The sequence below is a fragment of the Pelophylax lessonae genome (genome assembly GCF_965119305.1).
Source record: "Pelophylax lessonae genome assembly, chromosome: 3".
Classification (NCBI taxonomy): Eukaryota; Metazoa; Chordata; class Amphibia; order Anura; family Ranidae; genus Pelophylax; species Pelophylax lessonae.
In genome coordinates, this window is record NC_138770.1 from 343,901,177 (window position 1) to 343,925,416 (window position 24,240).

General features: G+C 42.9%; 1 protein-coding gene across 1 annotated transcript in view; it reads right to left on the reverse strand.

Moving 5' to 3' along the window:
- LOC309550524 (collagen alpha-1(IX) chain-like) overlaps positions 1 to 24,240 on the reverse strand; it is a gene marked incomplete at both ends in the record, with an annotated part of 81,121 nt that overhangs the window by 48,811 nt on the left and 8,070 nt on the right. The window lies entirely within an intron of this gene.

The following is a 24,240-nucleotide window of genomic DNA, read 5'->3' on the forward strand; positions in this document are numbered from 1 at the left end:
TCCTCCAGACCCTGCACTTTCTGATTCCAGTTCCTCTCCAAGCTTCTACCCTGCAGCAGCACAAGGGATCTGCACTGTGATGTAAAGGAGGGTGGGGGACTTCTTGTGGATGATATCAGTGTTGTGCAACCCTCCTTTTCAGACTCCTATCATCTGCTATATGAGTGTGAATAGGCTCTGTGCTGGTCTGCACATGGCCTTCACAGCTTAATTATTAGTTATTACTAAAACTAGTAATAATTAATTTCAGAGGCAATTATTTAATATTATAAAGAGTAGATACATTTATATAACCTTACAGGTACAACCGGCCCTTTGAGGGCAACCATGTTGCTGATGCGGCCCGCAATGAAATTTAGTTTGACACCCCTGTATTGGGCTTACCTATAGTTAGTGTAAATATCTCCTAAACATGCACTGTTTAGGAGATACTTGCTGTCCTAGCAGTCAGTTATGCACTAGCACATGCGCTCTGAAGGACCGGCCGCCCATGCTGTTTCTTCAGAGCATTGTGCTGTAACTGGTGGCTCCTGCGCTCATGCGCGGGAGTGACGTCATCGCGGTTTAGGTCAGTCATAGAGTCGGAATCCGCAAACCCGGAAGGAAGACCGGGTATAGATGGATGCCGTCTCCAGCGATGACATCGCATAGCTGGAATGCTTCATTTTCAGGTAAGATTGAGATAATGTGCTAGTATGCGATGCATACTAGCACATTATGCCTTTGCCTTGCAGGTAAGGCAAAAAAAATAAAAATACAGCGGTTTACAGCCACTTTAATGGTTTAAAGCAGGCATGTCCAACCTGCGGCCCGGAACCGCAGGCAATGCGGCCCACTGCCCCCTGACAATTTTTTTTTTGATAGGGAGGAAGGAAGCCAGGTTGGGGGCATGGCCACAGCAGCTTCCAACTAACGGTAGGCAGAGGCTGCCTCAGAGGGGAGGGGGGGAGGGGAGCATGTGCAGTGCTTCTGACTCCTACCACCATGACCACATCAAATCACTGAAGAGGTCATGGTGGTTAGAGTGTTCCTTTATTATCGCTCAGAAGAAGTAAACCTCTGTATACTGATTCCATTTCATTTGATCATCCTCTAGTTGTGTTAAATTAGTGCGGGGGGCGCGGCGGCACAGGAAGGGCGCGGGGGCATTTTATTACTTGTATACCTTAACTATAGTATATATTTTATATGCCGCCCGAGAAAATTTCTCTACACTCAATGTGGCCCAGAGAAGCCAAAAGTTTGGACACCCATGATTTAAAGTATATATATAGATATTATATTTTAGTTTTGCAGATTGTCATAAACGTAAGGTTATGAAAACAAATTGGATGTACCCAAATGTAAATTAAATTAAAAAATATTACTTTACATAGAAAGTAATGTTAGCTATTCTTATGGGCTGCCAACAAGAGACCATTGTTTTATGTTTGCCGTTACCATTAGTCTGAAATGAGGTTCAATTATTTCCATATGCTGCATACAGTAGGGGCCATGCCAACTAAAAAACAAGCCACACTGTATATCCAGTCTTTTTCCCAGGGGGCATAGTAATCACAGCAGTTATATAGTAATCCTATTGCAACCACATCCATTACAGCAGGAGTGTCAGGCATCAGCTATTATGGGCGAGGGCCATCATCATCCAGAATGTAGTCTTCCCTTCATTGGGCGGAATGTCTGCAAGGATTTGAGGCTTTCCTGCACACGGGCTGTGGTTTATTGACCTTTACAAGAAGTAGAGTGGGGAGATCAAATAAAGGGACCACCTTAATCTAAACACTCAGTGGTCTGCTTGTCTGAAAGCAGCTGCTCTGAGCAGGAAAAATAAACATTTTCTTTACAAACAGGCTCAATATGACCCAAAAAGCAGTTTGGAAAAAGTTCCTGAAGTCTGGTTTGTGAGTGAGGGAGCTGGAGTTGTGGCCTCTGGACAGAGTACCCAGCCCTGCACAGAGAGTTCTTTCTAAGCACTGACCCAGGCTGTACAGTTCTTTCCTTTCAATAACATTCCCCCTGCAAAAACACCTTTCACTTCTAATGCAGCATGTACTGTATGTGCAATTACAGCTATCTGGCTACCTGCCAGCCTTATAGGATCAAAGGGCAATTCATGCCAAGTCTAGAGAGCTCCACCTTGTAGGATGACTGTGGACGAAGCACAGAGTACCCTCTACCAGACGGCAGCATACGGAGCAGTGAGTAACCTGGCAATGTACATTTACATATATTACCATCCACAGTTATCCGTAAGTACTACTAGTACTGCCACAGACCGATCAGTGTGTTCTCTGCTCTTTTATAGCTGACTATACAATCTGATTGTACAATCTCCTTTAGATCTACCATCAACTATGTAATACAAGGAGCTGGCTGCTTTGATATTAATTGCATGGATTGTTCAGGTTTGTTCTCATATACATGCATAGTTTTGGTAAAGCACCGCACACATTACAATCTGACCATACAATCTTTCCACAATCAACTTTAGATTTACCAAAACTATGTAAGTGAAGGACCTATGTATACTACAGTATCCAATCAATCTGTATTCAATAGGACAGGTCCATACACTACCTATTTGTCTTTTTTTGTCCCCCTTCCTAAATCTTTGGTTTTGCTATGGTCTACTATCCAATCAATCTGTATTCAATAGGACAGGTCCATATACTACCTAGTTTCCTTTTTTTGTCACCCTTCCTAATTCTTTGGCCTTGCTATGGTCTAAATCATGGGTGCTCAACCTGTGGCCCTCCAGCTGTTGCTGAACTACAAATCCCAGGCAAAGGCATGATGGGACTCGTAGTTCCACAACAGGTTGAGCACCCATGTTCTACATTTTTGACAATTGAGTGAACATCAGTGGATTTTTATTGAACCAAGCTGTCAAGCTCACCATAAATGTAACAATCTATACAATCTGTATCACCTTGGTGCATTCGACTATAAATTTACCAAAATGATGTAACATGAGGACCTACCTAATCTATTCTAACAATTTGTATTCAATTAGACGTGTCCATAATCTACCTATTCACCCTATTTGTCACCCTTCCTAATTCTTTGGTCTTGCTATGGTCTAGATCAGGGATCCTCAAACTACGGCCCTCAAGCTGTTGAAGAACTACACGTCCTATGAAGCATTGTAAAACTCTGACATTCACAGATATGATTAGGCATGATGGGCATTGTAGTTCCTAAACAACAAGAGGGCCATAGTTTGAAGACCCCTGGTCTAGATCATGGGTGCTCAACCTGTGGCCCTCCAGTTATTGCTGAACTACAAAGCCCAGCCCGAGGCATGGTGGAACATGTAGTTCCACAACAGCTGAATGGCCACAGGTTGAGCACCCTGGTCTAAATTTGAGCAAACATCAGTGGATTTATATTGAACCACTCTGTGAAACTCACCATAAATGTTACAGTCTATACAATCTGTATCACCTTGGTGCATTTGACTATAAATTTACCAAAATGATATAATATGAGCACCTACCTAATCTATCCAATCAATCTGTATTAAATTAGACAGATCCATACTCTACCTATTCACCCTATTTGTCATCCTTCCTAATTCTTTGGTCTTGCTATGGTCTAAAACACGGGTGCTTAACCTGTGGCCCTCCAGCTGTTGCTAAACTACAAATCTCAGGCAGAGGCATGATGGGATATGTAGTTCCGCAACAGCTGAATAGCCACAGGTTGATCACCCACGGTCTAACTCTTTGACAATTGACATAACATGCCCTCCAGCTGTTGCTAAACTACAAATCTCAGGCAGAGGCATGATGGGATATGTAGTTCTGCAACAGCTGAAAAGCCACAGGTTGAGCACAGACGGTCTAACTTTTTGACAATTGACATAACTTGCCCTCCAGATGTTGCTAAACTACAAATCCAAGCAGAGGCATGATGGGACATATAGTTCCGCAACAGCTGAATAGCCACAGGTTGAGCACCCACGGTCTGATTTTTTGACAATTGACATAATATCAGTGGATTTTCATTGAACCACTCTGTGAAGCTCACCATAAACGTTACAATCTATACAATCTGTATCATCTTAGTGTATTCAACTATATATTTACCAAAATGATGTAACATGAGGACCTACCTAAACTGTCTAATTAATCCGTAGTGACATAGGCAGGCCCCTGCACTACATGGTAAAGGAATATGTACAATTAGAATATAAGGTGTGTGATGAGCTTTAAGTAGATTGTACAATCAGATTGTATAGTGTATAGCCACTTACTCACAAGCCACTTCATTGACTTACTTGTATAATGTTCTATGGTAGCCGATACCAGGGGTCCTAGGAAGCTGATCACGTACAAGGCAAGTGGAACTTTTCTGTTGAAACAAAAGTAGTTTAGAAGTGTACAGTGATGTGCCCTATGTATCGAATGCATGGCAGATAATTGTAGAAGTGTCCCATCCACAGTGTTTGTCCTCTAGCTCCCAGTGCAGGTGCTGACACCTAAACATGTCCTAGGTGCAATTCACAGACATGTGTCATTGGTTGAATTTCCCTCCTCCACAAAAGTTCAGTTCTTGCTCTTACCTGGTGCCCTTCATGATTCCTTTTTCGTTGTCATTAGATCCCTGGCATCCCTAGGTACTAGTCTTTTTCACAGGCAATCTAATTATTTATAGGGGGTATAATTTTCGAGTATCTCGCCTACCAATCAGAGGAGGGCTGCTTAGCGTAGGACTCCACCTCTCCAGCTATTTGCATGTGTACACTGTGCCTGTGTGTGGATGGGCTGCTGCTGCTGGAGGGGGGCTCAGTAAGGGGTCTGCACTCTGCAGTCAAGGTGGGCACACTCAGGATTTTAGGAGATCTCTACCCGAGAGCTTGGACATCTTTATTCCCTGCTGATTGGGGATTCTGATTACCTATACACACATTGGGATTTTTCACAAAGTGGCTTTCTAAATATGTTTTTCAGGCAGTTCTACTGTATTATAAAATGTCCTTTTAATGCTGTAAAAGTCACTACACATCAAACAATCTGATTGGACAATCACCTTTAGATCTACCATCAGGTATCTAGTGCAAGGACCTGCCAAATAGGAGAAGATCAACTGGATAGATTAGGTGTGTCCTACTATTATAAAATGTTGGTAAATCTAAAGGAGAGTGTACAGAGATTGTACAATCAGATTGTATAGTTTATGTCCACTTTAAAGTGATATTAAAACTTTGAGGTTTTTTTTTTATTAACCACTTGGAACCTAACAACTATACTTCCATTATCCCCATCAGCCCATCCACCACAGTTATTGCATTTTGTTTCACTTGACTCTCCCTTCTAGATTGTAAGCTCTAACGAGCAGGGTCCTCTAATTCCTCCTGTATTGAATGGTATTGTAACTGTATTGTCATCCCTCCTATTGTAAAGCGCTGCGCAAACTGTTATATATAAATATATTAAATATAAATATATAAATCCTATATAATAATAATAATAACTTGTGGACCGGAAGGATTTGCCGCTTAATGACCAGGCCGTTTCTTGCAATTCGGCACTGCGTTACCTTAACGGACGCTTGCACGATCGTAGGACACTGTACCTAAATAAAATGTATGTTCTTTTTTTCCCACCAATAGAGCTTTCTCTTGGTGGTATTTGATCACCTGTGCGATTTTTTTTTTTTTCCACTTTAAACAAAAAAAGAGCGACAATTCTGGAAAAAAAAAACAATATTTTTCCTTTTCTGCTATATAACATTTCCAAAAACAAAAATTTAAAAATCAATTTTTTCAATTCTTTTAGGCAAAATTGTATTCTGAAAAAAATACAATTTGCAAATAATGCAATGAATGTATTTTGATTGGTTGGCGCAAACGTTATCGTGTCTACAAACTAGGGGAACGATTTATGTTATTTTTTATTTATTTATTTTTTTACTAGTAATGGCGACGATCTGCGATTTATAGTGGGACTGCGACATTGCGGCAGACAGATTGGACCCCTAACTGACATTTTTGACACTTTTGGGGGGGGGGGGGGGACCAGTGATATTACTACAGTAATCAGTGCTAAAAATATGCACTGTTACTGTAATAATGACACTGGCAGGGAAAGGGGTTAACCTAGGGGTGATTAAAGGGTTAAGTGTGAGCCTAGGGGAATGTTTTCTAACTGTATGGGGGATGGACTTGTGAAATGACCACAGAGACATGTGATCCTATATTGAAGGATCACAGGCGCTCTGTGATCATTTCAGAGAGAACAATGGTCTGCCGTGTTTACAACAGCTGACCATCCTTCTCTCTCAGCGGGGAGAGATCACGGGTGCCCGGTGTCAATAGGTGCCGCCAGTCCTGTGAATTGGCATCCCCGCTGCCTAGTAGCGCACTCACCCCTAGGACCGCTCCCACGAGCCGCCATACAGGAACGGCGATTTGCACAGCGGAGCCTGCCTGCCTGCTGCAGTATATATGCCGCGGGCGGGCAGCAAGCCATTAACAAACATGTCTTACATACCTCCTCTGTGCATTGGTTTTGCACAGAGCAGCTCCAATCCTCTTCTTCTCAGGTCCCCTGCCAGCGCTCCTGGCTCCTCCCCCTTGACCAATGCCCCCCCAATAGCAAGCCTTTTGCTATGGGGGCACTGGTGTGTGCTCATTCCCAAGCCCCGCTCCATGCATCCATAAAGCCTAGTAAACACTACTATTTTTATTTTTCCTTCAACCCAGCTGGCTGAACGAAAAAACTGACAGCTCAGGTCGGAGTCACTGTACTAACAATCTGATGTTAGTACGGCGATCTCCCCTGCTGTTCTATTGTGTTCTGACAGGGGGGCGCTGCCCCCCACACCACCAACACCACCAGAAAACTCTGGTCAGCCAGTGGCTGAGAGTGGAGCCAGTTGGCTGACCTAAGAGTATTAGGGGGGCTGTGGGGTAAGCAGCACCCAGAAAGTTCTTTACCTTCATGCATAGGATGCATGAAGGTAAAAAACCTTCAGCCTTTACAACCACTTCAGAGCTGGCTATAGATGGATTGAATCTCGACTCGTTCAGCAGGGACCATCTGAGATTTGATCCATCTATGGGCAGGCTGGTTGTACTGAAGTTGATCCATTGATCAACTTCAGTACAACCAGACTGTCAGATTTTTTTCATGCTGTCGGTGGCTGCGGTAGCAAGCAGTGATCATTGTGTTCTGCAAGTCGGGAAGGCTCCTGGCTGGCAGAACACAATTGTGCTGCGGAAGGGATTCCCCCATTAACACTGAAGGTGTTGATCGAGGAATTAAGCAATTTTCTCTTCTTTCCATCCATTGCATAATATATGAGCTGCTTAGGAAGCAATAAGGATGTACAATAATGTACTAACCCAAAACAACCAAGTCGACCATATATGGATCAAAATTTGTCAGGTTCAGTACAAATAGGACCATTTTTCATCCATGTATTGACAGGCTGGTTGTACTAAAGTCGATTGCTTGATTGACATTAGTACAACCAGCTTGTCTGTTTTTTTTTTTTTCTCGTTTGATTGCTGCCGGCGGCTATAGCCGCTGGCAGTGATCATTGTGTTCTGATGGTTTGGAAACCTCCCGTTGTCAGAATACAAAAGCTACATCAGAGTTGATCGGGAAATCTAGTAATGTTCTTTCCTGCAACCCATGGTTGCAGGAAAGAAAATTGCTTAATGTATGGCCTGCTTTAGATTACAGTTTAGTTTGGTCAGATCGGTTTAAATCTAGCTATAGATGGGTAGGATTTCAAACAAAAATTCTTGTAGAAAGAATGTTCTAAGAAACTTTTTATTGTTTTTCTAATCTTAAGCACGTCAAATCGACGTTTGTTTTCAACCGCAGTGATGAGAAAGTTCGAAGAAGCAGGATAGGACATGATTATGGAACAAATGGATTTCTAACAGTGTATGTGGTTTTAGCTTGGTAAAGTGCAATCATTCCTAAAGCTGGCCATAGACTGAGTGAATTTCTTTCCTTCAACCACAGTTTCCCCCATCAACACAGACAGTGCTGACAGGGGAATCCCTCCCATGGAGCCATTGGAGGTTTTTTACTAAAGGCAAATCCACTGTGCAATACAAGTGCACTTGGAAGTGCAGTCGCTGTAGATCTGAGGGGGACATGCAAGGAAAATAAAAAAAACAACATTCTTGCTTGCACATGATTGGGTGATAGAAATCAGCAGAGCTTCCCCTCATTTTAGATCTTCCCCTCAGATCTACAGTGACTGCATTTCCAAATGCACTTGTAGCGCACAGTGGATTTGCCTTTAGTAAATCAAACCCATAGGCTTTTAGCAGTGTTTAGTGGCAGGGAAAAAACCCACTGCCTCGCATATCTTGTGGGGTGCCTGGGGCCATCTCCCCTGCAGCAGCCAGCATCTCTTTTATTTGGGGGGGGAAGAGGATATGTGCTAGGGGGCGCTTTAGGAGAGGAGAGGAATTGTGATGGGGGGTGGGGGAGACGGATTTCATATTCAACCCCCATTGTAAGACAAGTCCTCTCCCCTTCCAAAGTGCCCCCTAGCACATATCTCCCCCAACCAAATCACTCTAAGTGATCTTTGTAAACATGCCCCCCCCCCCCCCCCCACCACCACCACCAGTTTCCCTATGTCCCTCTCCCCTGCAAGTCTCATGTATAGTATTATGTACTACAGGCCTCATATCAGCGTGGCTCAGGCAAAGCAGTGTGCTTCCTCCACCTGTGTTTGTACAGGAAAACATCACAGCCAGGGAGAAGGAGGGGCAGGTTCGGTATGCTCCACTTTGCACTTTGTATATGTCAGAGGCAGTCGGCAAGGAGAGATGCCGGCTGTCATACAGAGATGTGCTTACGGCATGCAGGACCCCAGACACTCCCCACAAGCCACAGGCAGGTGCAGCCTTTTTATAGGGCATCAGACCGGCCTGGGGGGCAATTGCCCCCGGGTACCTTAAAAATGTTATAATCCTTCCTACATGCACCTTTTGTTTTTCACATGCATAAGTAGTGTTTAAACACTGTGTTTAAACATGTGGCATGCTGCATGGCACTGCATAGGTTAACGTTAACCTCTGCCTGTAGTCTAAGAATTGACACTTCCTGTGAAGAATCTACATATCCAACAATCCCTGGGTCACTTAGTCTGATGGTCTACACCTGAAAAATGCATAGTAATTAGATCTCACACAGACACAAGCAGGCAGAGCAAGGTTTCATCACATGGGCATTCCCACGGTTTCCATGCAACACAGAGGAATCGAGAGGCATGGATTGGATGCTGTGTGACCCAGAACTAGCAGATGCCTGTCCCTTTAGTGAATAGGGACAAAAGGGTGAATGAATTCAATGACTTCGAGGAATCAATCAGCCATGACACTACAAACTGGAGCCAGAATATGTGAGTTCATCATTACAAGGTAAGGTAAACAACCAACACAGGGAATATAACTACTCTAATACCTAGTTAAAACAACTAAAATATGTGAAAGTGTACAATGCCTGTAAGCTAGCCATATACAGTACTTCTTGATTTCCCCGTTTGAATGAGAGAAAATCAATTGGTTCCTCCATCCATGCTAAGCAGTGTGGATGGAGGAATCTTCACTGCCGGCTATTGTGCTCACACAGCTGTCCAAATACCCAAACAATAATTGCATCTGATTGAGTGCAGTCACTTTTTTTTTATAGATGTTATTTGTCTTCAATCACAAGGGATTAAAATATATATATATATATATATATATATATATATATATATATATATATATACATACATATTGACATGGCAAATAGTCATAATGGTGTCAAAACACATACACTATATTGTCAAAAGTATTGGGACACCTGTCTTAGTGCATAGGGTTCAATATTGAGTTGGCCCACCCTTTGCAGCTATAACAGCTTCAACTCTTCTAGGAAGGCTGTCCACAAGGTTTAGGAGTGTATCTATGAGAATGTTTGACAATTCTGCCAGAGGCGCATTTATGAGGTCAGGCACTGATTTGGACAAGAAGGCCTGGCTCGCAGTCTCCACTCTAATTCATATTGGGTTGAGGTCAGGACTCTGTGCAGGCCACTCAAGTTCCTCCACCCCAAACTCGCTCACCCATGTCTTTATGAACCTTGCTTTGTGCACTGGTGCGCAGTCATGTTGGAACAGGAAGGAGCCATCCCAAAACTGTTCCCACAAAGTTAGGAGCATGAAATTGTCCAAAATGTCTTGGTATGGTGACGCCTTAAGAGTTCTCTTCACTGGAACTCCAAGCCCAATCTCTAAAAAACAACTTCGCACCATAATCCCCCCTCCACCCAATGATTTGGACTAGTGCACAAAGCAAGGTCCATAAAGACATAGATGATAGAGTTTGGGGTGGGGGAACTTGATTGGCCAGCACAGAGTCATGACTCCAACCCAATAGAACACCTTTGGGATGAATTAGAGTGGAGACTGCGGGACAGGTCTTCTCATCCAACATCAGTGCCTGACCTCACAAATCCCCTTTTGGAAAAATGGACAAACATTTCTATAGACACACTCCTAAACCTTCTGGGCAGCCTTCCCAGAAGGGTTGAAGCTGCTATAGCTGCAAAGGGTGGGCCAACTCAATATTGATCCCTATGGACTAAGACCGGGGTGCCAATAAAGTTTATGTGTGTGTAAAAGAAGGCATCCCAATACTTTTGACAATATAGTGTATTTTAATGGAAATGGGCAAAGAGTTACTGTTGGTCACACCAGATCTTTTGGGTATAAAATCTAAATCTATCACATCATTCTGGTATAACCCATAGAATATTTTAACTGCATTTTCACCTTCTTTGCGATTATGTCATTTTTTTCCATATTGGCCGATGATTTTTGACACAGCTGAACCAATTTTTAAATTGAGGCAGGTGGTGCCAAGATCTGTCACCAATGGCCTATTCAGCAGGAATTGGTCGAAAAGCAAGCCGTGTATCTTAGAGCACTAGTTTGGATGGGTTCATTTAACAAGGTGCTCACAGTAATCTATTGTTCTTGGCTTCTCCTTAGGAGCCAGTTACCACAAGTAAAGTTGACTCAATATTTCAAGAACATTAAGAGGATAAAATGTGTACAGTTTGTGGCTGGGCGTTTCAATCGTCAATAGGTGGAAAAGCTCCAACCCTATATGGTCACATATTAACGTAACAAATGTGCTTTATATGCTCAAGTACAGTATAGTCTTCCAGCAAAGGCATACTTTAGAGTCCCCTAGAGGGACTGATATACTAACTGCAATAAAAGCGCTTTTACAGACATTCTTCACCGAGCAGTTGGGATCTGAATTTGCACAAAAAATAAACTTTGTTTCAAATAATTTAATATGCAGAAAAACATAAAAACAAACATCCTACTGAGAAGCGAATGCTCTGAATACAAAACAGTGCTCTCAATACAAAATGTTGCTTTATTAACATTGTTTCAAGAAAGATAATTGCATATAAAATGGTTATATAAAAAAACAGAACAGCAGAACGAAATGACTTTGTATATTATTTTCTTTAATTATATTTTGTAACGTGTCTAAATATTTGATGAAACACAATTCATTTTTTATTTATGTAAAGAATATTTATATAAAAGAACACCTTACAGTCAACTCCAACATTTTTTTTATTTTATTTTATTTATTTATTTTGGATAGAGTGAGAGAAATGTTATAATAATCTCTGTAAAATTTTAAAATGCCTGTCTATATCCCCACCAGGGCCAGATTAAGAGCATCATGGGCTTGGTGCTGAGGATTTTGAAGGACCTTAAGGGCCGTGCCTTGGCATGCACCCAGAGGAGGAAGGGTGCAGCCATGCATGCCTAATTCAACATGGGATGCTGTCTCTGAAGCCCATAAACACATCCATGCATCGCCAACTGTCCCTCCTTGTGTGGGGAGGTTCTGAGGGAGCTGCCTGGGGAAGCGATCATAGAAGCCAGACTTCTGTGTTTACAAGTGACAGAAGAGCGGTAACAGTGAATATGGCCAACCCGGGGCCTATATAAAGGTAGGGGCCTGGAGCTGCAGCTCCAATAGCCCCTACGTTAATCTGGCCCTGATCCCCACTCACTCCCTGTGACCAAGGGCAGAGGAACCGGAAGTCATACAAATCTCTGCAGTAGAGAACGAGGTTGATTTACTAAAATAGTAGTCTAGGCAGTTCACTTAGCAGAGTAAGTAAGGCGAAGCTGTGGTCACTTTGTATACCCAATCATCTTCAAGGGAAACTGAAAAAAAAAACTGTATTTTAGCTTGCACATGATTGGATAATAGAAGTGAACACAGCTTCACTTCATTCACCCCAGAGACAGTACCAACACATATTTTAAGTAGATTAAGGAAAGAACCGTTTATTTCATGTTCTGGGACCCAGGACTACAAAACAGACTACAAATGGAAATTGACCAGTAAAATTTCGTTCAAATTTTTTTGTTTTCAGAATATTCATTCAATTTTTTAATGGTTACTGGGGTCAAAACAATTATCGTTTTTGACCACGGTGACAAGAACATTTTAGGAAGCGGGATAGAAAAACATGGTGCCGAAGGCAGAACAGCAATTCAAACATTTAATTATATTACATAAAGTTAAATAAAAATTTCTGACACTAGAAAGCATGGTGTAATTGGCCGCGGCCATTTATTAACCAAAACATAACATGTGGGATATTTAACAAAGAACAAGTGATATAATTAGTCCAGCCAAAAAGCTCGAACTAAAACCAAATTAAACAGAACATTACATTACAACATGTAGCTCAGCCAAGGAGCTCAAGCTACCCATTAAACCACTTTAATACATAAATATCCCCAACTAATACAACGAAAGAGGGCCGTGACAGCATTAGGGCGGGAGGGACGAAACTTCTTGCTTCTCTCCCGCTGACTGTTTAACCACTTCCATACCGAGTCATGTAAAATGACGTCGGCAAAGTGGTTGTCTAGATCCGGGCCGCCGTCATATGACGTCGGCCCGTTCTAGCTGCTACTGCGCGCCCCCGGCGGCGCGCAGCGGCGCGATCAGGGATGAGGCTCGTCCCTCGGACATAGCCCATCCCTGATCAAGGTAAACAGCCAATAGAAATTGGCTGTTTACCACGTGATCGGCTGTGTCAATCACAGCCGATCACATGAGCGGCTCCAGCACGAGCCGCTCGTTCTCTCTGCAATGCGCGCCCCCGGGGGCGCGCAGAGCAGCGATCGGGGACGAGGCTCGTCCCTCGGACAGAGTCGATCCCCGATCTAGGTAAAGAGCCAATGAAATTGGCTCTTTACCACGTGACCGGCTGTGTCCAATCACAGCCGGTCACAAATGTCAACAGAGAACACGGTAACTAGCTGTCACCGTGTTCTCCTCCTCACACACTGATCCTGTGTGAGGAAGAGATTGTGGTAACAGCTAGTTACCAACTACAGTGCACCCCAAACACACTGATTGCCCCCCCAATAAAGAGCACCTGTCACTAGCCCATCAAAGTACCTGAGTACCTGTCACCAGCCCATCAGGTACTCAGATGACAGGTACTTGGGTACTCTGATGGGCTGGTGACAGGTATTCGGGTACTCTGATGACAGGTACTCGGGTACTCTGATGACAGGTACTCTGATGACAGGTACTCGGGTACTCTGATGACAGGTACTCTGATGACAGGTACTCGGGTACTCTGATGACAGGTACTCTGACGGGTACTCGGGTACTCTGATGACAGGTACTCGGGTACTCTGATGACAGGTACTCGGGTACTCTGATGACAGGTACTCGGGTACTCTGATGACGGGTACTCGGGTACTCTGATGACGGGTACTCGGGTACTCTGATGACGGGTACTCGGGTACTCTGATGACAGGTACTCGAGTACTCTGATGACGGGTACTCGGGTACTCTGATGACGGGTACTCGGGTACTCTGACAGGTACTCGGGTACTCTGATGACAGGTACTCGGGTACTCTGATGACGGGTACTCGGGTACTCTGATGACAGGTACTCGGGTACTTTGAGTACCTGTCAACGGAGTACCCGTCATCAGAGTACCTGAGTACCTGTCACCTACCCATCAGAGTACCCGAGTACCTTCCACCTGCTCATCAGAGTACCTGACGCCTGAAGTACCCAAGTACTTGCCGCCTGCTCATCAGTACCCATCACTACTCATCAGTACTCATCAGTACCTATCACGTATCAGTACTGATCATCAGTACCCATCAGTACAGTATCACCTATCAGTATCAGTACTACTCATCAGTACCTATCACCTGCCTGTCACCTGCCCATCAGAGTACCCGAGTACCTGTCACCTGCCTATCGGAGTACCCGAGTACCTGCCACCTGCTCATCAGTACCAGAGTACCTGTCACCTGCCCAACAAAGTACCCGAGTACCTGTCACCCTTCATACAGCCACCATGTCCAAGTCCAAAAAGGTTTATATACGTTCTCCGTTTAAACCTAAATACCGGTGTTATGGCAGCAGATAGCTGCCATAACCCTGGTATTTTTTTAAACGGTGGACGGTTGGCTTTCCGATAAGGGTGGTCCCAGCGGCGGATTCGCCGTGGGATCACCCTTCCGGGATGGCGGAAGAGGCGCCCCCCCCTCCCGACGCGTTCCGGTCCTTTTCCCCGCTTACCGGACCCGCCGGCAGCGGGGAAAACGATCCGGTCCCGAATCCTCACAGACAGGATGTCGAGTGAGGGCAAGCTTGCCCTCACTTGACTCTATGGTCTTGGAGGACCGGAGCTACGGAAAATGTTGTTGCCTAGCAACCGGTTTAAAGGTCCTTTTTTTTTTTTTTTTCATTTTATATTATAATTATTATTTTATTTATTTTTTTTTCTATCTTTTAGTGTACTTGTGAGATCTGAGGACTTTTTGACCCCAGATCTCACAAAAAAGAGGTCCTGTCGTGCCTATTTCTATTACGAGGAATATTTACATTTCTTTTAATAGAAATAAAAATGATCAATTATTTTTTTTTTTTTAAACGGTGTAAAAATAAAAAATAATAAATAAAATAAATAGTAAAAAAAAAAAAAAAAATTAAAGCGCCCTGTCCCCGTTAGCTCGCGCGCAGAAGCGAATGCATACAGAAACCCCGCCCACATATGTAAACGGTGTTCAAACCACACATGTGAGGTATCGCCGTGATCGTTAGAGCAAGGGGAATAATTTGAGCCCTAGACCTCCTCTGTAACTCAAAGATGGCAACCTGTAGAAATTTTTAAATTGTCGCCTATGGGGATTTTTAAGTACCAAAGTTTGTCACCATTCCGTGAGCGTGCGCAATTTTGAAACATGGCATGTTGGGTATCTATTTACTCGGCGTAACATTATCTTTCACATTATGGAAAAAAATTGGGCTAACTTTACTGGTTTCTTATTTTTTAATTAAAAAAAGTGAATTTTTTCCAAAAAAATTGCGTTTGGAAGACCGCTACGCAAATACGGTGTGATAAAAAATATTGCAATAATCTCCATTTTATTCTCTAGGGTCTCTGCTAAAAAAAAATATATAATGTTTGGGGGTTCTAAGCAGTTTTCTAGCAAAACAACTGATTTTAGCTTTTAAACACCAAATGTCAAAAATAGGTCTAGGCAAGTGGCTAGGATGCATGATGATGCTTTCCAAAATGGGGTCATTTTGTGGACTTTTCCATTGTATTGGTGCTCTAGGGCCTTGAAAAGTGTGATAGGTAGTAAGAAAGTTTTATATGTATTTATGCTCCTAGAACGCCTGAATGTGCTTCTTGGACGTGGAGTCTCTTTTTGTGGCCAGGCTGTGTAAAAGTCTCACACATGTGGTATCGCCATACTCGGAAGGAGTGGCAGAATGTATTTTTGGGTGTAATTTTTGCTGTGTACATGCTATGTGTTAGAAATAGCTTATAAATTGACAACTTTGTGGGGAAAAAAAAGAAAAAAAATTTTTTTTCTTCATTTTCCCAAGAATTGTGGGAAAAAATTACAACTTCAAAAAACTCACCATGCCTCTTACTAAATACCTTGGACTGTCTACTTTACAAAAAGGGGTTATTTGGTCGGTATTTGTACTGTCCTGACATTTCAGGGCCTCAAGAAAGGAGATAGGCAGTCAGTACATCTGGTGTGATCAATTTTCAGTAATTGGTACCATAGCTTCTAGACTCAATAACTTTCACACAGACTAAATAATATACACTAATTTGGGTTAATTTTACCAGAGAAATGTAGCAGTATACATTTTGGCCCAAATGTATGAAGAAAAATTTATTTTTTGCAAAATTTCATAATTGAAACTAAAAAAAAGTGTTTTTTTTTCAAAATTTTTGCTCTTTTTTTGCATATATCACGAAAAAAAAAAACCCCAGTTGTGATCAAATACCACCAAAAGAAAGCTCTATTTGTGTGAAAAAAATGATAAAAATTTTGTTTGGTTACAGTGTAGCATGACTGAGCAATTGTCATTCAAAGTGTGAGAGTGCTGAAAGCTGAAAATTGGTCTGGGCAGGAAGGGTGTCAAACTGCTCTGTATGGAAGCGGTTAAATTAACGGAATGTTCCTCTTTATATAGGAAAATTATTTGACTCTAGGTTGCTGATACCGTCAATTACAACCAATTGTAGGTAATTAATATAACTGACCAATAAACATGTATTTCCCTTGACCAATTATACAATACATTTAAATGACCAATCAAATTTTAACTTTAATTAACCAATGACCTGTCTACTATTGTTAACTTGTTTTACTGTCATGCCTCTGCCCCATCCATGCAGTGTGGGTACAGTGTGACCCACCCTGCATTTTCATTCTCAAACAAATTCTAGGGGTTCGTTTACACTAGCATTGCTCCCTGAAAACCAATCCACATTGGATCACTTTCCAGAGAGTATATGACAGGTGGTGAGAAGATGTTATGTCACCTCCTTACCGCCTGTTTTAACCCTTAAAACCTGCATGCAGTGCATGTGGCTGCAGCACATATGTGGCATGACCCCATTCAGTTGTATTAGTTGCATTCAGCAGGCGGTACTGTCCAGTTAACACGACGGGGGGGGGGGTCTTTTTTTTTTTCATGTGTTCACCCCCATTCACTGCCTTTTATGCTTAAGGGAAAAGTATTTTGGGGGGGAAGGCAGCTCAAATGTATTTTTAGCACCTCTTTACCACACATGTAAACCTGGCCTTACAGTGAATGTGGTTTTTAATTCAGGAAAAATCTTACTTGATTTAATGGGCATGTTTTAAGCAAAGATTTGATCACAATAAGTTGGCTCAATGATGGCAATATAGGATGCTCTGATAAAAGATTTTTTAGAACTTCTAAATAAATGTTTGAAATTCTACTGGTATATGGCCAGCTTAAATCTCCTGAATAAAGTTGCAGGCAGCAGTAAAAACCTGACAGACATTCTAGTTCCTTGTTTCCCTCCTCTCTATTAAAGACTAAGAAAAAAGTATTGACTATTTGAGAAGTGAACATATTAAACCAAATAAAACAGTTGACACCCTTTCTTGCGATTGGAGAGAGGCTACTCTGGATGCTATAATCTGATGCCCTGAAAATTTTTGAGTTTGAGTCTGTAGCCCCAACTACATCAGCTTACACACGTCACAACAGGGGAAACCTATACTGCCACCTTTTTTGCATAAATGAGGAAGAAGAGTTAGAATCAGATATCAGACTGATCACATAGTCATAGAAGGATGTAATGCTAGTCACTATCCTGCACATGCCTACAATGCGCCACTCACCAGACTGCCTGAACAGTATTACAAATTACAAGTAGGCATTTTACATGTATGGATTTCACATGTCTACTTAGCAGCTTCTTTGGAAGTATAGCCAATCATACTCTTACATTGTCACCCTTTCACTGAGCCTCCCATGTGGCTTCTTCAACACACATTGTGCAGGCATGGTCCACAGTTGCCACCATCAGGAGACAAGCGTGGGTGCATGCATACAGACAGGAAGTATCTAAAAATAGGCTGCAAGAGATTAGTAGCAATGAGATGCAACAGAGGATAGAAAAATTGTGTAACTCCAGCATTCTCAGTGCCTGCATCCTGAGGCCAGCCATGCACAATTTGAACCATTAAAGGGCAGGCTGAATATACTAAGTTGATCGATCGATCAACTTGGGTACAACCAGCCTGCGGATTCGCTTCCGATTATCGCAAGCACCTGTTATAGCCGATAGTAATAATCAATGTCTTCACTTGGTGGGGACGGCTTCCCACCTGTGGTTGCAGGAAAGAAATTCACACTGTCTATGGGCTGCCTTAGGCTCCACAAACAGCCTAAAAAAATTCCTCCTAGAAGCAGCTTTTGAGCATTTTTTTTTTTTCTGCCTCTAGTAGCAATTTTAGCAAATAGTTTTAGCTTCGGCTTCTAGTAGCAGAAACAAAATTCTGTTTTGCATTTTTGGGAGCAATTTGCCGGAAGAACAAAAAGATGAAAGCTCCTAACTGCTGCCACAAAAATGCTTTTATGAGTGTTCTTCATCCAGCGTTTTTCTGGCATTTGTTTTTAGGTTATTGTGTGCATGGAGCCTTACAGAAGGGGATACACCTTTCCCATCTTGTTGCAGCAGATGCATGCCACTTGTATCTCAAGGTTAGTTCACACCATGTGAGTGAATTATGTTTTTCTGCACCCCACGGCACATGTATGGTGTAAGCAGGGCACGTAAAAAAAAAACAAATTGGTTTTCTATGTGCTCTGATCACACTGTACATGTGTGGTGGGATGCAGAAAAACACAGCTAAACAGAAATGATGTAAAAAAGTAAAACGTCAGAGCTGTAGTTAGCAGCATGCTGCCCTAGGCATGCCTGAAAAAATGACTTTTGTATAAAACACACACTCCTGCTTGAATTTTACCTTAGCAACTTATATAGGACACCTCACTGAATGTGAGTTGTATGGTCCTTAAAGGATATCTATGGTCACAACATACACATTGTCAGGAAGCTAGTACAGCTAATGCTAATCCTTCTGCAGCTAATGCTAATCCTTCTGCAGCTAATGCTAATTCCTATGCAGCTAATGCTCGTGCATGAGTATCAGCACACAGATGAGCTCAGGCTAATGTCCACCGTGCACTGACACGTAGGCGCATCTCCGTGCCCCAGCGCACATGTCTTCGTGCATTGACGCCAAATGGCCTATTTAACCACTTGCCGTCTGCTCACTCGAGCACTACTGTGGCAAAGTGGTTAGTTATCGTCTAGCGACATAGACCTACGTCGCCAGACACTCCCCTTTCTCGGCGGCGCACGCGCGCTGCCGGAGGCTCACTCCCGCTGTATTCAGTCACAGCGGGAGTCGGGCCAGGGGAGGAGCAGCGCCGATCGCCGCTGCTCTTCCCTGATCGTCGGAGAATCGAGTGTGGAGATCCGCCCGCTTGTGTAAACACAAGCGGGCAGATCTCCTAAGTGACAGGCAGGGTCAGATTGATCTGTCCTTGTGTCACAGTCACCTCCCCCACACACCTTAGTAAGCACCAGGCATACATTAACCCCTCCCTCTCCAATAAAATTAACCCCTTCCCTGCCAGTGTCATTTTTACAGTAACAGTGCATATATATATAGCACTGATTACTGCAGTAATGTCACTGGTACCCCCAAAAGTGTCAAAAATGTCAGTCAAGGGTCCGATCTGTCTGCCGCAATGTCGCAGTCCCGCAAAAAAAATTGCAGATCGCCGCCATTACTCGTTAAAAAAAAAACACCAAAAATGACAGAAATCTTTCCCTTAGTTAGTAAACACAATAATTTTTGCGCAAACCAATCAAAATACGCTTATTGTGATTTTTTTTTTCCAAACATAGGTAGCAGAAAACAAATTGGCCAAAAATTTAAAAAATTTAGATTTTTACATTTTTTTGGGGGGGAATTTCATATAAAAAAATTTGAAAATATTGTTATTTTTTCAAAATTTACGCTCTTTTTTTGTTTATAGCGCAAAAAGTAAAAATCGCACAGGTGATCAAATACCACCAAAAGAAAGCGCTGTTTGTGGGAAAAAAAGGGCGTAAATTTCGTTTGGGTATGGCGTCGCACGACCGCGCAATTGTCAGTTAAAGTCGCACAGCGCCGAATCGCAAAAAGTGGCCCAGACGTAAGACAGCAAAATCCTCTAGTGGTAAAGTGGTTAAAGACCCTGATGGATGCTAGCTGCTGGATGTTCTTCAGCTTCCCCTGATCAGTGTTCCTGTGTTCTTACCTGTACTGACTGATCTTCCGTTGCTGACCCGGCTTGTTCATAACCTCGCTCTGTGGATTCTGACCTCAGCTTGTCTCTTACTATTCTCTGCCTGATCTCCTGGTTCTGACTTTGGTTTTCTACTGGACCTTGCTCTGCCTGCTTCCCTGATACCGACCTGGCCTGCTACCCGACCATCCTGCTGTCCAGCTCACCATGACTACCTCCCTGACTATGGCCGTCACCTGCTATCAAGCTACCGACACCCGTGCTTTTTTGAGCCTTGTACCTCTGTCACCACCTCCAGAGGTGCTCAGACCAGAGCTACAAGGGAAGCCCTCTTGTCAACTCAGCCTCCAACCAAGGTATTTGGCACATATTAATTTTATAACAACAGCATTGTAATAGCAATAAAAAGCAATAGCTATTTTTGACAATCTATTAGAAGCTTATATGAAAAATCTCCTTTGATGGTGAGTCCTGTCTGTCTGCTGGCCAACTCTTTCTTCAGCTTCTTGAATTGCCAGCATGTTTTGCAGCTTCTCCTCTGCCGTTTACGTTCCATTTCTAAGGACTACATATCCCTCATTTGTGCCAGCCCTGTGCATGTCTGCCGCTCTTCTCTTCCCTCAGTTCAAGTTCCTTCACCCCAAACTCGCTCATCCATGTCTATATGGACCTTGCTTTGTGCACTGGTGCGCAGTGATGTTGGAACAGGAAGGAGCCATCCCCAAAATGTTCCCACAAAGTTAGGAGCATGAAATTGTCCAAAATGTCTTGGCATGCTGACGCCTTAAGAGCTCCCTTCACTGGAACTAAGGGGCCAAGCCCAACCCCTGAAAAACAACCCCACACAATAATCCCCCCTCCACCAAATGATTTGGACCAGTACACATAGCAAGGCCAAAAAAAACATGAATGAGCGAGTTTGGGTGGAGGAACTTGACTGGCCTGCACAGAGTCCTGACCTCAACCTGATAGAACACCTTTGGGATGAATTAAAGCTGAGACTGCAAGCCAGGCCTTCTCGTATAACATCAGTGCCTGACCTCACAAATGCGCTTCTGGAAGAATGGTCAAACATTCCCATAGACACATTCCTAAACCTTGTGGACAGCCTTCCCAGAAGAGTTGAAGCTGTTATAACTGCAAAGGGTGGGCCGACTCAATATTGAACCCTACAGAATAAGACTGGGATGCCATTAAAGTCCATGTAAAGGCAGGTGTCCCAATACTTTTGGTAATATAGTGTGTTTATTGAAAACATGTCAAGGAAGGCAAGCAACTTAAACTACAGCTGGGCTGATTTCATTTTTGAGCAACAGTTCTCTTTGGTACTGTCAGGCAGATAATCAACTACAACTAGAATATATAATGAATGGGAAACCCATTAGTTATACAAAAGTATTTATTTTTGATCATTGACAATAAAAACAATGAACTGCAGCATTTAGCTGGTAATTTCTATTAATACCTGCAGTCATTATCATGTACATAATAAATAGCCAAGACATACACTTGTAACTTTTCACATTCCCTTTATTAGGTTGCTGGGTGTGAAAACACCTCTGCTGTCAACACATGTCTTAACCACAATCTACTAAACGTTCTTTGTCCTCTGTGCTTTGAAGTAAGGCTTGTGAAAATGATGGCACTATGTAGGACCAGTTTCCTTTCCTTCCTGTAAACCTAAAGAAAACATATTTTACATGCGTAAAAGAAGCATTGCAAACAGACGGGTTTGCTAAGATTCTAGAGTCCAACAATCACATACAGAGGGAGAACATTCTCTCCAGGGATTTGCTATAAAAAGCAAGGTATGCAGCTTCTGAAACATACTGTATATACAGTATCTCACAAAAGTGAGTACACCCCTCACATTTTTGTAAATATTTTACTATAACTTTTCATGTGACAACACTGAAGAAATGACACTTTGCTACAATGTAAAGTAGTAAGTGTACAGCTTGTATAACAGTGTAAATTTTCTGTCCCCTCAAAATAACTCAACACACAGCCATTAATGTCTAAACCGCTGGCAACAAAAGTGAGTACACCCCTAAGTGAAAATATCCAAAAAGGGGCCCAATTAGCCCTTTTCCCTCCCCGCTGTCATGTGACTCATTAGTGTTACAAGGTCTCAGGTGTGAATGGGGAGCAGGTGTGTTAAATTGTGTGTTATCACTCTCACTCTCTCATACTGGTCACTGGAAGTTGAACATGGCACCTCATGGCACAAAATTCTCTGAGGATCTGAAAAAAAAAGAATTGTTGCTCTACATAAAGATGGCCTAGGTTATAAGAAGATTTCCAAGACCCTGAAACTGAGCTGCAGCACGGTGACCAAGACTATACAGGACAGGTTCCACTCAGAACAGGCCTCGCCATGGTCAACCAAAGAAATTGAGTGCACGTGCTCAGCGTCATATCCAGAGGTTGTCTTTGAGAAATAGACGTACAAGTGCTGCCAACATTGCTACAGAGGTTGAAGGGGGGGTCAGCCTGTCCGTGCTCAGACCATACGCCGCAAACTGTCTCAAACTGGTCTATATGGCTGTCATCCCAGAAGGAAACCTCCTCTAAAGATGATGCACAAGAAAGCCCGCAAACAGTTTGCTGAAGACGAGCAGACTAAGGACATGGATTACTGGAACCATGTCCTGTAGTCAGATGAGACAAAGATACATTTATTTGGTTCAGATGGTGTCAAACGTGTGTCGCGGCAACCAGGTGAGGAGTACAAAGACAAGTGTGTCTTGCCTACAGTCAAGTATGGTGGTGGGAGTGTAATGGTCTGGGGCTTCATGAGTGCTGCCGACACTGGGGAGCTACAGTTCATTGAGGGAACCACATGAATGCCAACATGTACTGTAACATACTGAAGCAGAGCATTATCCCCCTCCCTTCGGAGACTGGGCCACAGGGCAGTATTCCAACATGATAACAACCCCGAACACACCTCCAAGATGACCACTGCCTTGCTCAAGAAGCTGAGGGTAAAGGTGATGGACTGGCCAAGCATGTCTCCAGACCTAAACCCTATTGAGCATCTGTGGGGCATTCTCAAATGGAAGGTGGAGGAGCGCAAGGTCTCTAACATCCACAAGCTCCATGATGCCGTCATGGAGGAGTGGAAGAGGACTCCAGTGGCAACCTGTGAAGCTCTGGTGAACTCCATGCCCAAGAGTGTTAAGGCAGTGCTGGAAAATAATGGTGGCCACACAAAATATTGACACTTTGGGCCCTATTTGGACATTTTCACTTAGGGGTGTACTCACTTTTGTTGCCAGGGGTTTAGACATTATTAGTTGTGTGTTGAGTTACACTCACTACTTTACATTGTAGCAAAATGTCATTTCTTCAGTGTTGTCACATGAAAAGATAGAATAAAATATTTACAAAAAATGTGTGGGGTGTACTTACTTTTGTGAGATACTTTAGGTCTATTGCAAATAAATCTGAAGTGGTATGAAAGCAGCTAAAGTGCCAGTGTTATAAAATTTCAGGCATACTGTATTCCAGAGACTGTCAGCCAGTTCACCTTTTCTATTGGGTGCTATCTTCTCCCCTGCTCTTTTCTATTGGGTGCTATCTTCTCCCCTGCTCTTTTCTATTGGGTGCTATCTTCTCCCCTGCTCTTTTCTATTGGATTCTATCGTCTTCCCCTGCTCTTTTCTGTTGGGTTCTATCTTCTCCCCTGCTCTTTTTTATTGGGTGCTATCTTCTCCCCTGCTCTTTTCTAGTGGGTGCTATCTTCTCCCCTGCTCTTTTCTATTGGGTTCTATCTTCTCCCCTGCTTTTTTCTATTGGGTGCTATCTTCTCCCTGCTTTTTTCTATTGGGTGCTATCTTATCCCCTGCTTTTTTCTATTGGGTGCTATCTTCTCCCCTGCTCTTTTCTATTGGGTGCTATCCTCTCCCCTGCTTTTTTCTATTGGGTGCTATCTTCTCCCCTGCTTTTTTCTATTGGGTGCTATCTTCACCCCTGCTCTTTTCTATTGGGTGCTATCTTCTCCCCTGCTCTTTTCTATTGGATGCTATCTGCTCTTTTCTACTCAGAGCAG